Source organism: Chiloscyllium plagiosum, unplaced genomic scaffold (assembly GCF_037043375.1).
Source record: "Chiloscyllium plagiosum isolate Xiang-an unplaced genomic scaffold, Cpla_swu_hap1 HiC_scaffold_51, whole genome shotgun sequence".
Classification (NCBI taxonomy): Eukaryota; Metazoa; Chordata; class Chondrichthyes; order Orectolobiformes; family Hemiscylliidae; genus Chiloscyllium; species Chiloscyllium plagiosum.
This window is the reverse complement of record NW_028270189.1, coordinates 34,070,205-34,083,433: the sequence shown is the minus strand read 5'-3', so window position 1 is coordinate 34,083,433 and position 13,229 is coordinate 34,070,205. Positions and strand designations below refer to the sequence as shown.

At 45.6% G+C, this 13,229-nt stretch overlaps 1 long non-coding RNA gene across 9 annotated transcripts in view; it reads left to right on the top strand.

Annotated features, from left to right (window-relative positions):
* Positions 1-13,229, top strand: part of LOC148135148 (uncharacterized) — a 48,234-nt gene that overhangs the window by 18,113 nt on the left and 16,892 nt on the right. For 6 of the 9 annotated variants that reach the window (XR_015755463.1, XR_015755465.1, XR_015755464.1 and 3 more), the window contains one exon: positions 9,435-9,543. The exons of 1 other annotated variant lie outside the window; for it this stretch is intronic. This is a non-coding gene — a long non-coding RNA (uncharacterized LOC148135148). Of the gene's footprint in view, positions 1-7,640; positions 7,719-9,434; positions 9,544-13,229 lie in introns of all 9 variants that reach the window. 2 more of the 9 variants (XR_015755470.1, XR_015755467.1) reach the window with 1 other exon arrangement.

The following is a 13,229-nucleotide window of genomic DNA, read 5'->3' as shown; positions in this document are numbered from 1 at the left end:
ACCCTTTGGGTGTGTGCTCTGTTCTGGGCCCTGCAGCTGAGGAAGGAGATATTGCCCTGAAAGGGAGCACAGATTTATCCAAATTGCACCTCATCTCTTTGCAGGAACTGTCAGATTTAGTCCCCAATCACCCACTTCGTAATGTTAACCTGTAAACTCTTTATTTTCAGTTCTCTGCAAGCTACCCATTAAAATTCCTATGGACTAAAATTCCAGCATCTTTTCAGGTGGAATGTTCCAGATTCTGACAACTGAAAATGACAGGGCTGTACTGAGAATGCTGCTTGGCTCAGTGAGTGTGTTTTGGAGTTGGGTGAAAACAATGAGATGAGACAGGGAGAAGGTGAAGCTGAAACTCAGGTTTAGTTCAGGCCATTCAGAAATTCACATGGCCCCAATGGGAATAGCCAATTTTTATGAGATACCTGCTGAATATTTTGTAACAGATTTTAAAGTATAACATGTTAGCTTCAGTAAAGGTCAGGGCTTTAGATTATAATGGACATGCTTGAAGTGAAGAAAGGTTGCTAGCTCATTTAAGTTCTCGCGATAGGAGAACTAGCTGAATCTAGAGAGACATTGTTACAGGAGACCTCAGATCCACGGTATTCTCCTCTTGTACAATGTGGGAAATAAGGGATGCTTCCAGTGTCCCTGGCGACAATATGTGCAGGAAGTGTGCCCATCTGCAGTTACTGGGAAACTGCTTTTCAGATCTGAAGCTGTGAATGGACTCACTGTAGCTCATCTGCAATTCTGAGGATGTTATGGACAGCACGTTCAGTGAGTTAGGAAAGGGAATGGATGACTATCAGATCAAGTAAAAGGCTCAGGAAGGAAATGCAGGAGTTCCCAGTGATCATCCCGTTATCAAACAGATACTGTATCCCGCTTCGGATTCTGCACAGAACAGGAGGAAAGAGAGTGACGGGGATTCAATAGTCAGGGGTACAGACAGGTACTTCTGTGGCCACAGGCATGAATCCAGGATAGTATGTTACCTCCCTGGTGCCAGGATCCGCGATAGCATGGATAGGTTATTGGACATTGTGGAGCTGGAGGGTAAACAGCCAGTGGTGGTGGAATCCTCTCACTATGCAGACTGTGTATCATTTACATTCTCCACTGCTTCTCACTCATGTCTGCTTCAAAAAGAGGGAATCACTGAGAAACACGGAATAAAATGGGGTCAGAGTCTCTGGTATTAAACTGTTGAACACAATGCCCCCATCTTCTCCATATTGGTCATCAAGCACACAGGCCCGCTGCGATCATCTCATACCTTTTTGATATTAGAATAGATGATAGATGATTGGTTAATGTTTTGGGGAGGCAAATGAGCAGAGAGGTTTAGTAGGAAATTCTGGAGCTCAGGGTGCAGGAATCTGAGTTAAAAATGGGCTATCCTCAAGGCTGGAATTACAGAAAGGCACTTAGCAGAGAGATTTGTGGGGATCGAGATTACAGAGATAGGGAGGATTGTGTGATTGGAGGATGTTACAGAGATGCTTATGATAGCAGAGATAAGGAAGAGTTGTGAAGCTTCATGAGGTGACAGTGATAGGGAGAGTTGTGAACACGAAGACACCGAGAGTTAAGAGTTTCAAAGTTATGTATCATGGAAATGGATCCTGTGGTCTAACCAATCCATGTCGACTATAATTCCACCTAAACTAATCACACCTGCCTCTGCTTGGCCTATATCCCTCCAAATATCTCCTATTTATGTACTTATTCAAATATCTTTTAAGTATTGTAATTCTATTCACAGCTACCACTTCCTCTGGAAGTTCAACCCATAAGTGCAAAAATAGAAAAACTCATGTCTTTTTAAAATCTTTGTCATCTCTTCTCAAAGTGTATGCACCGGTGTCTTGAATCCCCCTCCCATGCAGCCATTGATCTTATCTACATAGAACATAGAACACAGAAGAATACAGCGCAGTACAGGCCCTTCGGCCCTCGATGTTGCGCCGATCCAAGCCCACCTAACCTGCACTAGCCCACTATCCTCCATATGCCTATCCAATGCCCGCTTAAATGCCCATAATGAAGGAGAGTCCACCACTGCTACTGGCAGGGCATTCCATGAACTCACGACTCGCTGAGTAATGAACCTACCCCTAACATCTGTCCTATACCTACCCCCCCCTTAATTTAAAGCTATGTCCCCTTGTAATAGCTGACTCCATACGAGGAAAAAGATTCTCACTGTCGACCCTATCTAAACCCCTAATCATCTTATACACCTCTATCAAGTCACCCCTAAACCTTCTTTTCTCCAATGAAAACAACCCCAAGTGCCTCAGCCTTTCCTCATACGATCTTTCTACCATACCAGGCAACATCCTGGTGAACCTCCTCTGCACCCGTTCCAGTGCCTCCACATCCTTCCTATAGTATGGCGACCAAGACTGCACACAATACTCCAGATGTGGCCGCACCAGAGTCCTATACAACTGCAACATGACCTCAGTACTCCGGAACTCAATTCCTCTACGAATAAAAGCCAGTACGCCATATGCCTTCTTCACCGCACTATTTACCTGGGTAGCAACTTTCAAAGATTTGTGTACATGGACACCAAGATCCCTCTGCTCATCCGCACTACCAAGTATCCGACCGTGAGCCCAGTACCCCATCTTTTTATTACTCTTACCAAAGTGAATCACCTCACACTTAGCTACATTGAACTCCATTTGCCACCTTTCTGCCCAGTTCTGCAGCTTATCTATATCCCGCTGTAACCTGCCACATCCTTCCTCACTGTCTACAACTCCTCCGACTTTCGTATCATCCGCAAACTTGCTCACCCAACCTTCTAACCCCTCCTCCAGGTCATTTATAAAAATGACAAACAGCAATGGTCCCAAAACAGATCCTTGCGGAACACCGCTAGCGACGGCATTCCAAGATGAACCTTTGCCATCAACTACTACCCTCTGTCTTCTTCCAGCCAGCCAACTCCTAATCCAAACCTCCAACTCACCCTCAATGCCATACCTCCGTATTGTTTGCAGTAGTCTACCATGGGGAACCTTATCAAACGCCTTACTAAAATCCATATACACCACATCTACTGCTTTCCCCTCGTCCACCTCCTTAGTCACCTTCTCAAAGAATTCAATAAGGTTTGTGAGGCACGACCTGCCCTTCACAAAACCATGCTGACTATCCTTGATCACATTATTCCTATCCAGATGTTCATAAATCCTATCCCTTACAATTCTCTCTAAGATTTTGCCCACAACAGAAGTGAGACTCACCGGCCTATAGTTACTAGGGTTATCCCTACTCCCCTTCTTGAACAAGGGAACCACATTTGCTAGCCTCCAATCTTCTGGCACTACTCCTGCAGACAACGAGGACATAAAAATCAAGGCCAATGGCTCTGCAATCTCCTCCCTTGCTTCCCAGAGAATCCTAGGATAAATGCCATCAGGCCCAGGGGACTTATCTATTTTCACCCTTTCCAGAATTTCCAACACCTCTTCTCTACATACCTCAAAGCCATCCATTCTACTTAATTGTGACTCAGTACTCACATTGACAACAATGTCCTGTTCCTGACTGAATACTGACGAAAAGTATTCATTCAGTGTCTCCCCAATCTCTTCAGCCTCCACACGCAACTTCCCACTACTATTCTTGACTGGACCTATTCCTACCCTAGTCATTCTTTTATTCCTGACATACCTATAGAAAGCCTTAGGGTTTTCCCTAATCCTACCAACTAAGGACCTTTCATGTCCCCTCCTTGCTGCTCTTAGCTCTCTCTTCAGGTCCTTCCTGACTACCTTATAACTCTCAATCGTCCCAATTGAACCTTCACGCCTCATCTTTACATAGGCCGCCCTCTTCCATTTAACAAGGGATTCCAATTCCTTATTAAACCACGGCTCACTCACACGACCCTTTCCTCCCTGCCTGACAGGTACATACTTACCAAGGACACTCAATAGTTTCTCCTTGAACAAGCTCCACATATCAATTACACCCTTGCCTTGAAGCTTACTTTTCCAGGCCACACATCCTAAGTCATGCCTCACAGCATCATAATTTCCCTGCCCCCAGCTATAACTCTTGCCCTGTAGTGCACACTTATCCCTCTCCATCACTAGAGTAAAGGTCACCGAATTGTGGTCACTGTCCCCAAAGTGCTCACCTACCTCTAATTCTAACACCTGGCCTGGTTCATTACCCAGAACCAAATCCAGTATGGCCTCACCTCTTGTTGGCTTATCTACATATTGTGTCAGGAAACCCTCCTGCACACATTGGACAAACACTGACCCATCTAACGAACTTGAGCTATAGCTTTCCCAATTAATATCAGGAAAGTCCCCCATAACAACCACCCTATTACTTTCACTCTTCTCTTGAATCATCCTCGCAATCCTTTCTTCTACGTTTCTAGGACTATTAGGAGGCCTGTAAAAAACTCCTAACAGGGTGAGCTCACCTTTCCTATTCCTAACCTCAGCCCAAACTACCTCTGATGGCGAGTCTTCATCCATCGTCCTTTCCACAGCTGTAATACTATCTTTGACAAGCAATGCCACACCTCCCCCTCTTTTACCCCCACCTCTGACCCTACTAAAACATTTAAACCCTGGAACCTGCAACAGCCAATCCTGTCCCTGTTCTACCCATGTCTCCGTAATAGCCACAACATCGAAGAACCAGGTACCAACCCACGCTGCAAGTTCACCTACCTTATTCCGTGTACGTCTTGCATTGAAGTATACACACTTCAAACCACTTTCCTGTTTACAGGCACCCTCCTTTGAAATTGATGCCATGTTCCTAACCTCCCTACACTCCAGGTCCTGCACCCTAAAGCTACAGTCTGGGTTGCCATGCCCCTCCAGAGTTAGTTTAAAGCCCCCCCCAAGAGCACTGGCAAACCTCCCACCAAGGATACTGGTGCCCCTCAGGTTCAGGTGTAGACCATCCTGTTTATAGAGGTCCCACCTTCCCCAGAAAGAACCCCAGTTATCCAAATACCGGAATCCCTCCCTCCTGCACCATCCCTGTAGCCACGCATTTAACTGTTCTCTCTCCCTATTCCTCGACTCTCTATCACGTGGCACGGGTAACAAACCAGAGACAACAACTCTGTTCGTTCTAACTCTGAGTTTCCAACCTAGCTCCCTGAAAGCCTGTCTAACATCCTCAGCCCTCCTCCTACCTATGTCATTGGTGCCAATGTGGCCCACGACTTCGGGCTGCTCCCCCTCCCCCTTAAGGACCCGGAAAACACGATCAGAGACATCACGTACCCTTGCACCTGGGAGGCAACATACCAAACGTGAGTCTCTCTCGTTCCCACAAAACCTCCTATCTGTGCCCCGAACTAGCGAGTCCCCGATTACTACTGCTCTGCTCTTCTCCACCCTTCCCTTCTGAGTAACGGGGACAGGCTCCGTGCCAGAGACCTGAGCCCCGTTACTTGTCCCTGGTAAGTCGTCCCCCCCACAAGTATCCAAAACGGTATACTTGTTCTTGAGGGGAACGGCCGCAGGGGTCCCTGCACTGGCTGCTTCCTCCCAGTCCCCCTCACTGTCACCCATCTATCGGCCATCTTTGGAGTTACTACTTCCCTAAAGCTCCGATCTATGACCCCCTCTGCCTCCCGAATGATCCTAAGTTCATCCAACTCCAGCTCCAGTTCTCTAACACGGTCTTGGAGGAGCTGGAGATGGGTGCACTTCCGGCAAGTGTTTTCAGCAGGGATGTCCATGGCATCCCTCACCTCAAACATGTTGCAAGAGGAACATTGCACTGCCTTCACTGCCATCCCTCTGAAAGTAACCTTTTGTAAAAAAAAAACTAGGTCTAAAGAATAGAACAAGCAAAATGCAGCACTTACCTACTTACCACAACGGGTCTTATTATTTAGGTTAGAGGAGGAGGGCGGCTGGGAGACACTACCTCTGTAGTGCCTCGGGTTCTTCTCCTGCGCGCTTTTGAAGGGAAAAAAAACCTACCCGACTGCCCCTCCGGTCTTCGTCACTTTCCCCTGCTGCTCCCGCTCTTTCTGTAAAGAGAGAAAAAAACACCGTTGTCCGCTACCGGTAAGTAATTTTAAAACAAACTGTCTTACCTTAGCTGCTGCTCACACTCCATGATTTTATAAACCTCTAATAAGGCCACCCCTCAACCTCCTGCTCTCCAGTGACAGACATCCCAGCCTATCCATCCTCTCCTTCTAAAACAATCATTCCATTCATGGCAACATCCTGGGAAACATCTTCTGAACCTTCTCCAATTTAATAACATCCTTCCTCTAACGGGGACCAGAACTGAACACAGTGAAGAGGCCTCACCAACATCATGTATAACCTCATGACAGGGTCCCAACTCCTATACCTAAAGGTCTGAGCAATGAAGGTAAGCGTGCTAAACACCCACTTAACCACCCTGTCTACATGTGACACAAACTGCAAAGACCTGAACCCCTCGGTCTCTTTGTTCCACATCACTACTCAAGGCCTTACTTTTAATTAGTGTAATTAATTAATGAGGCTAAAGGAGATTTTGTTTTATTAAATATAATATCTTACATTTATTCAAATTAAATTCCATCTGCCACATTTCAGCCCATTCACCCAATTGATCAGGATCCCTCTGTATTCGTGGATAACCTTTTGTTACTGTCTACCTTAACAGTTTTTGATGTCACCCACAAACAAACCATGCCTTGTATATTCTAATTCAAACCATCTACACACATGACAAACAAAAATCGATCCAGCACCGATTCCTGGAGAACACTGCTGGTCACGGGCCTCCAGTGTGAAAAACAACCCTCCACTATTACTGTCTCCTATTGTTAAGCTAATTTTGTATCCAGTTGGCAAGCTCTTGCTGAATCCCATGGGATCGAACTTTACAACTTCGTCTTCCCTGCACAACCTTTTTAAAGGCTTTACTAAAGTCCAAATAAACAATGTCTGCCACTCTGCCCTCATCGATCTTCTTGGTGACTACCTTAAAAATCTCAATCAAGTCTGTGAGACACCCTGTTAAGTAACCATGTTGAGTGTCCCTAATCATTCCTTAACTCTCCAAATACATGCAAATCCTATCCTTCTGAATCGCCTCCAACGGCTTACCCACCACTGAGGTCTACAGTTCCTGGGCTGCTCCTTACACCCCTTCATTAACAAAGGTACAACATTAGCCACTCTCCAGTCATCAGGCAGCTCACCTGTAGTTATCGATTACACAACTATTTCTCCATGGTGCCCACAATTTCCTCTCACCCAAACTGTTCCCGTCCTATCACTTCAGTCACTTGCCCTGTCTGATCAGACAAGAAAAGGTCAGGTGTTGCTTGCTTCCTGATAGGAACATTTAAATATTGATAAAGAACATTTCTTGAACTCATTTAACACATTCTTTACCAACCAAACCTTTCACACTATCGTAATCACCTACTACTATAACCTTATTGTTGTGACTGTATATCGGAGATCTCTCTGTATATTTGTTCCTTATATTCTCCCTGATTATTGCAGCGTCTATAGTGCCATCTGACCAAGGTGATTTTTTTAAAGTTTGAAAACACCATTTTGTTTTTAAAAAATCTTTCCTCTGCGATTTAAATATAAATCTCTTTTTGTTTATTCACTCAGATGTGGATGTTTACCCTGAGGGCAGTTGGGAGTTAACCACATTGCTGTGGGTCTGGAGTCACATGTTGGCCAGACCGGGTGAGGAAGACCGTTTCCTTCCCTAAAGGGCATTAGTGAACCAGATGGGTTTTTTCCTAACAGTCGACAGTAGTTTCATGGTCATCATGAGCCTTTTCATTCGAGATTTTATTGATATCAGATGCCACCATCAGCCATGGTGCTACCATCTAACCGTAATCCTCGGAAGATTGCTCATTTTACTCGTCTAGCAAGAATATCATCTGGCCATTGCCTCCCTTTTTAGCAATGTATTATTTTTAAAAAAGCTCCATCATTCTCAGTGTACAATTTGAGGTAAAATTACACACATGCAATTTCTGAAGCTGGAGAGGGATTACAGAGACAGGGAGGGATGTGGGTCTAGTGGGGGATTGTTGTCCAAACATCACTGTGGTGTACATGGACTGCAGCATTTCAGGGCGGCCGTTCACCACCACTTTCTCCAAGACACATAAAGGTGGCCAATAAATACTGGTCTGGGCAGCAAAGGCAACCTCCAGTGAATAAAACCGAGCAGTGACCTCTCCCAGCTGACTGGTTGTGCAGGTATAAACCGCTCGGAAATGCAGCTTGGAGAAAAGAGAAACAAACAGTGACATTTCACAGCTGTAGGCAAGTACTGCAGGAATATCCAGTGGTTATCCCCAGCTCAAACAAGTGTACTGTTTTGGAAAATGTAGGGGGTAATAGACTTTCAGGGGAATATAGCACTGACTGCCAAGTTACTGCACTGCAACTGAGACTGGCTCTAACATAATGTAAGGTATACCCAGTTCCACGCAAACGATGGTGTTAGGGGACACTCTAGTCAGGGGCACAGTCTGCCATTTCTGCAGCTGACAGTGAGACATCAGAATGGGGTGGTGCCTCCCTGATGCTAGGGTCAAGGATGTCTCACAGAGGGAGCAGAATATTCTCAAAGGGGAGAATAGCCAGTGGGAGGACATTGTACATTGGTACCAATGGCATAGGAAGGGGAAAGCATGGGGTCCTGATGAGCAGGGAGATTTGCTAGTTCCACTCGGGAGGCATTAAACCAGTGAGGGAGTTGGGGTAAACCTAAAGAGATAGTGAGAAAAGAGGGATGTCCGAGGCTGGTACAGTTCAGATTAGACTGTCAAGGCAGGCAAGAGCAAGCCACAGAATAAAGTGGGACAGACCAGTTACACTGCATTTATTTCAGTGCAAGATGCCTGACAGGTCAGGCAGATGGGCTCAGGGAATGGTTTTGAACATGGCACTGGGATATTATAGCAATTACAGAGGCATCACTCAGGGATGGATAGGACTAGCAGCTTAATATTCCAGGGTGTAGATGCGATAGAAAGGGGGCAACTGTACAGGGGGAGTGGCGTCTTTGATTAGGGATAACATTACAGCTGGGCTTCGGGAGGATATTCCTGGGAGTACATCCAGGCAAGTTACTTGGGTGGTACTGAGAAATAAGAAAGGGATAACCGTCTTACTGGGATTGTATTATAGACTCTCTCCCAATAGTCAGCGGGGAATTGAGACACAATTTTACCAGGAGACCTCAGTTATCTGTAAGAATAATATGGATGCAATTTTAAGGGGTTTTAACTTTACCAACATAGTCTTGGAGTGCTGTAGTGTTAAGGGTTTGGATGGAAAGGTATTTGTTCAGTGTGTACGAGAACATTTCAGATTCAGTTTGTAGGATGTACCTACTAGAGAAGGAACAAAACCTGACCTGTTTTCTTTATTCATTCACAGGATGAGGCTGTCACTGGCTTGGCCAGCATTTATTGCTTTGTTTAACCGGGGGGCAGTTAAGAATCAACCACGTTGCTATAGATCTGGAGTCACATGCAGACCAGAACAGGTAAGGATGGCATTTTCCTTCCCTACAGGTCATGAGTGAACCAGATGGGATTTCCCAACAATTGACAATGGATTCATTGTCGTCACAAAATTAATTTTTCCAGATATTTATTGAATTCACGTTCCAAAATCTGCTGTGATAGGATTCAAACCCAGGTCCCCAGAACGTTATCTGGGTCTCTGGATTAATTGTCTAGCGATAATTTCACTCTGTCATCGCTGCCTCTTAGGAAATGAGGCAGGGTGAGTGACCGAGGTATCAGTGGGGCAGCACATCAGCACCAAAGATCCCACAGTATTGTGGCTTAGTGGTTAGCGCTGCTTCCTCAGCACCAGAGACCTGGGTTTGATTCCAGTCTCTGGCGACTCTGTGTTGGAGTTGGCACGTTCTCCCCAGTGTCTGTGAGGGTTTCCTTCGGGTGTTCCAGTTTGCTCCCACAGTCCAAAGATGTGTAGGTTAGTTGGATGAACCACGTTAAATTTCCCATAGTGTCCAGATGCAGTAGATGAGGTTTTGGGATGTGCGGAGAAATCTCTGCCTGATGTGAAAAGATCCTTTTCGTGTCTTGGACAGAGGTCAGAGGGAGGTGTGGCCGCATGTTTTACATCTCCCGTGGCGGCAAGGGAGGGTCGAGAGTGTGGAGCATGGGTTGGTGGGAGGGGGTGGGCCTAACAAGAGGGTTGTCGAGGGAATGGTCTCCATGTAACGCAGATAGGGATGGAGAGGGAAATATGTCTGTGGTGGTGGGATCCGACTTTAGGTAGCAGAAATAACAGAGGTTAATGCACTGTATCTGGAGATTAGTGGAGTGGAAGGTGAAGACTGCAAGGTTATAATCTTATTGTGGTTGAAGTGGTGGGATAAAGGTGGAGGTGTGGGAAGTGGAGGGTATGCATTGGAGGGCATTGTTGATCAAGTGAGAGGGAAATTGTGGTCCTTGAAGTAGGAGGCCTTTCTGGGATGTCCTGGGGTGGAATTGCTCCTCCTGGGAGCAGATATCGCAGAGGCAGAGGAATTGGGAGTACAGGATCACGCTTTCATACTTGAAGGAAATCAGGAGAGCAAAAAGAAGACATGAAATAGCTTCAGGCACTGGTTTAAGTAAAATCCAAAGAGATTAAACAAATATATCACAGACAAAAGATTAACTCGACCAGAGAATAGGCCCCCTTAAAGATCAACAAGGCTGTCTATGGAACCACAGGGAGTGGGAAAGATATGCAACTATTTCTTGCCATTTTTTACTGGAGAAGGATATGGAAGCTCAGGAGTTTGGAGAAATAAACAGAGATAACTTGAAAAGTGTCCATGTTACAGAGGAGGTGGTACTGGATGTCTTAAATCACATCAAGGTTGATAAAGCCCTGGAACCTGATCAGGTGTATCCCAGAACTTTCTGGAAATCTAGAAGTGATTGTTGGGCCTCTCCTGAGATATTTGTATCGTTGATAGCGACAGGTGAGGTGCCCTTATTTTAAAAAGGTGGTAAGGAGAGGCCATGGAACAAGAGAACAGTGAGCCTGAAGTCAGTGGCAGGCAAGTTGTTGGAAGGGATTCTGAGGGACAGGATATCCATCTATTTGGAAAGGTAAGGAATGATTAGGGAGTGTCGATGTGGCTTTGTACGTGCACAATTGTGTCTCACTAACTTGACTGAGTGTTTTGAAGTGACAAAGAAAATTGATGAAGCCAGGCGGTGAATGTTGTTTATGTGGACATTCAACAAGGTTCCACAAAGCAGACTGGTTAGCAGGGTTAGGTAACATGGAATGCAGGGAGAGCAAGCCATTTGGATACAAAACTGGCTTGAAGGTAGGAGACAGAGGGTGGTGATGGACGGTTGCTTTGCGGACTGGAGGCCTGTGGTCAGCAGTGTGCTACAAGGATCGATATTGGGTCCTTAAATAATTGACTTGGATGTGAATGTGTAAGGTATGGTCAGTAGGTTTACAGAAGGCACAAAAATTGGAGGTGTAGTGGACAGTGAAGAAGGTTAGTTTAGAATGCAACAGGATCTTGATCAGATGGGCCAATGGCGCAAGGAATGGCAGATGGAGTTCAATTTAGACAAATGTGAGCTGTTGGATTTCGGAAAGGCAAATCAGGGCAGGACCTGTACACTTAATGGTAAAGTCCTGGGGAGTGTTGCTGAACAAAGAGACGTTGGAGTGCAGGTTCATAGTTCCTTGAAAGTAGAGTCACAGGTAGGCGGGGTAGTGAATGCAGTGTTTGGTACACTCCCCGTTATTGGTCAATGCATTGAATGCAGCTGTTGTAACGTCATATTGTGGTTGTACAGGACATTGATGAATGCTCTTCTGGGATTCTGTTTTCAGTTCCAATCTCCCTGTTTTCGGAATGATGTTGTGAAACTTCAAAGGTTTCAGGAAAGGTTTGCAAGGACTTTGCCAGGGTTGGACGGGTTGAGCTATTGGGAAATGCTGAATAGGCTGGGACTATTTTCCCTGGAGAGTTAGAGACTGAGAGGTGACCTTCTAAATGTTTATAAAATCATGATGGACCTGGATAAGGTGAGCAGTCAGGGACTTTTTCCCGGGTTCTGTGGGTTCAGAACTAGAGGACACAGGCTTAAGATGAGAGGGAAAAGATATAAAAGGGATCATTTTTCTCAATGAACAGAGTTATCAGAATCTGGAACATTCCACCTGAAAAGGTGCTAGGATTCGAGTCCATAAGGAGTTTACAGGTTAACATTATGAATTGGGTGATTGGGACTAAATCTTACAGTTCCTACAAAGAAATGAAGTGCAATTTGGATCAATCTATGCTCCCTCTCAGGCCAAAAAAGACCCTGAGCTCCTGGTTGCCTGCCACTTTAACACGCGAGCGTGTTCCCTGGCCAACATCTGTCTCATGCTTAGGTGCAGTGATCCAGTGAAGCTTGTTGCAAGCTGGCAGAACACTCCAGAACATACCAAATGGACCATATTTCAAGGACTGTAATTTCCCCTCTCATGTGGTCAACCCCAATGCCCTCCAGTGTATCTCCTCCACTTCCGACACCACTGCCCTTGAGCTCCACCCCTCCAACCCTTAACTCTCACACATTGTTATCACATTGCCTGCCATTACACACTACCCACGATTAACCACTAATTGTCTCCGTTGACAGCTATTCCCCACCTACATCACTCCACGATTGGAGCTGCCAAGGACACAAACCTCTAGAATATCCTCCCTAACCCCCTCTGTCCTCCATTAAGATTGTTGGGCCTCTCCTGAGATATTTGTATCATTGATAGCGACGAGCGAGGTGCCATTATTTTTAAAAAGGTGGGAAGGAGAGGCCATGGAACAAGAGAACAGTGAGCCTGAAGTCAGTGGCAGGCAAGTTGTTGGAAGGGATTCTAAAGGACAGGATAAACGTGTATTCGGAAATGATTAGGGAGAGTTAAAGTGGCTTTGTTTGTGCAAAATCGTGTCTCACTAACTTGAGTGTGTTTTTTTTCTTGAAGAAGTGACAAAGATGATTGATGGCAGCCTGTGAACGTTGTCTCCATGGGAATTGAACAAGGTTCCACAAAGCAGACTGGTTAGCAGGGTTAGATAACATGGAATGCTGGGAGAATGAGCTATTTAGATACAAAACTGGCTTGAAGGTAGGAGACAGAGAGTGGTGATGTAGGGTTGTTTTGTGGACTGGAGGCCTGTGAGCAGCAGTGTGC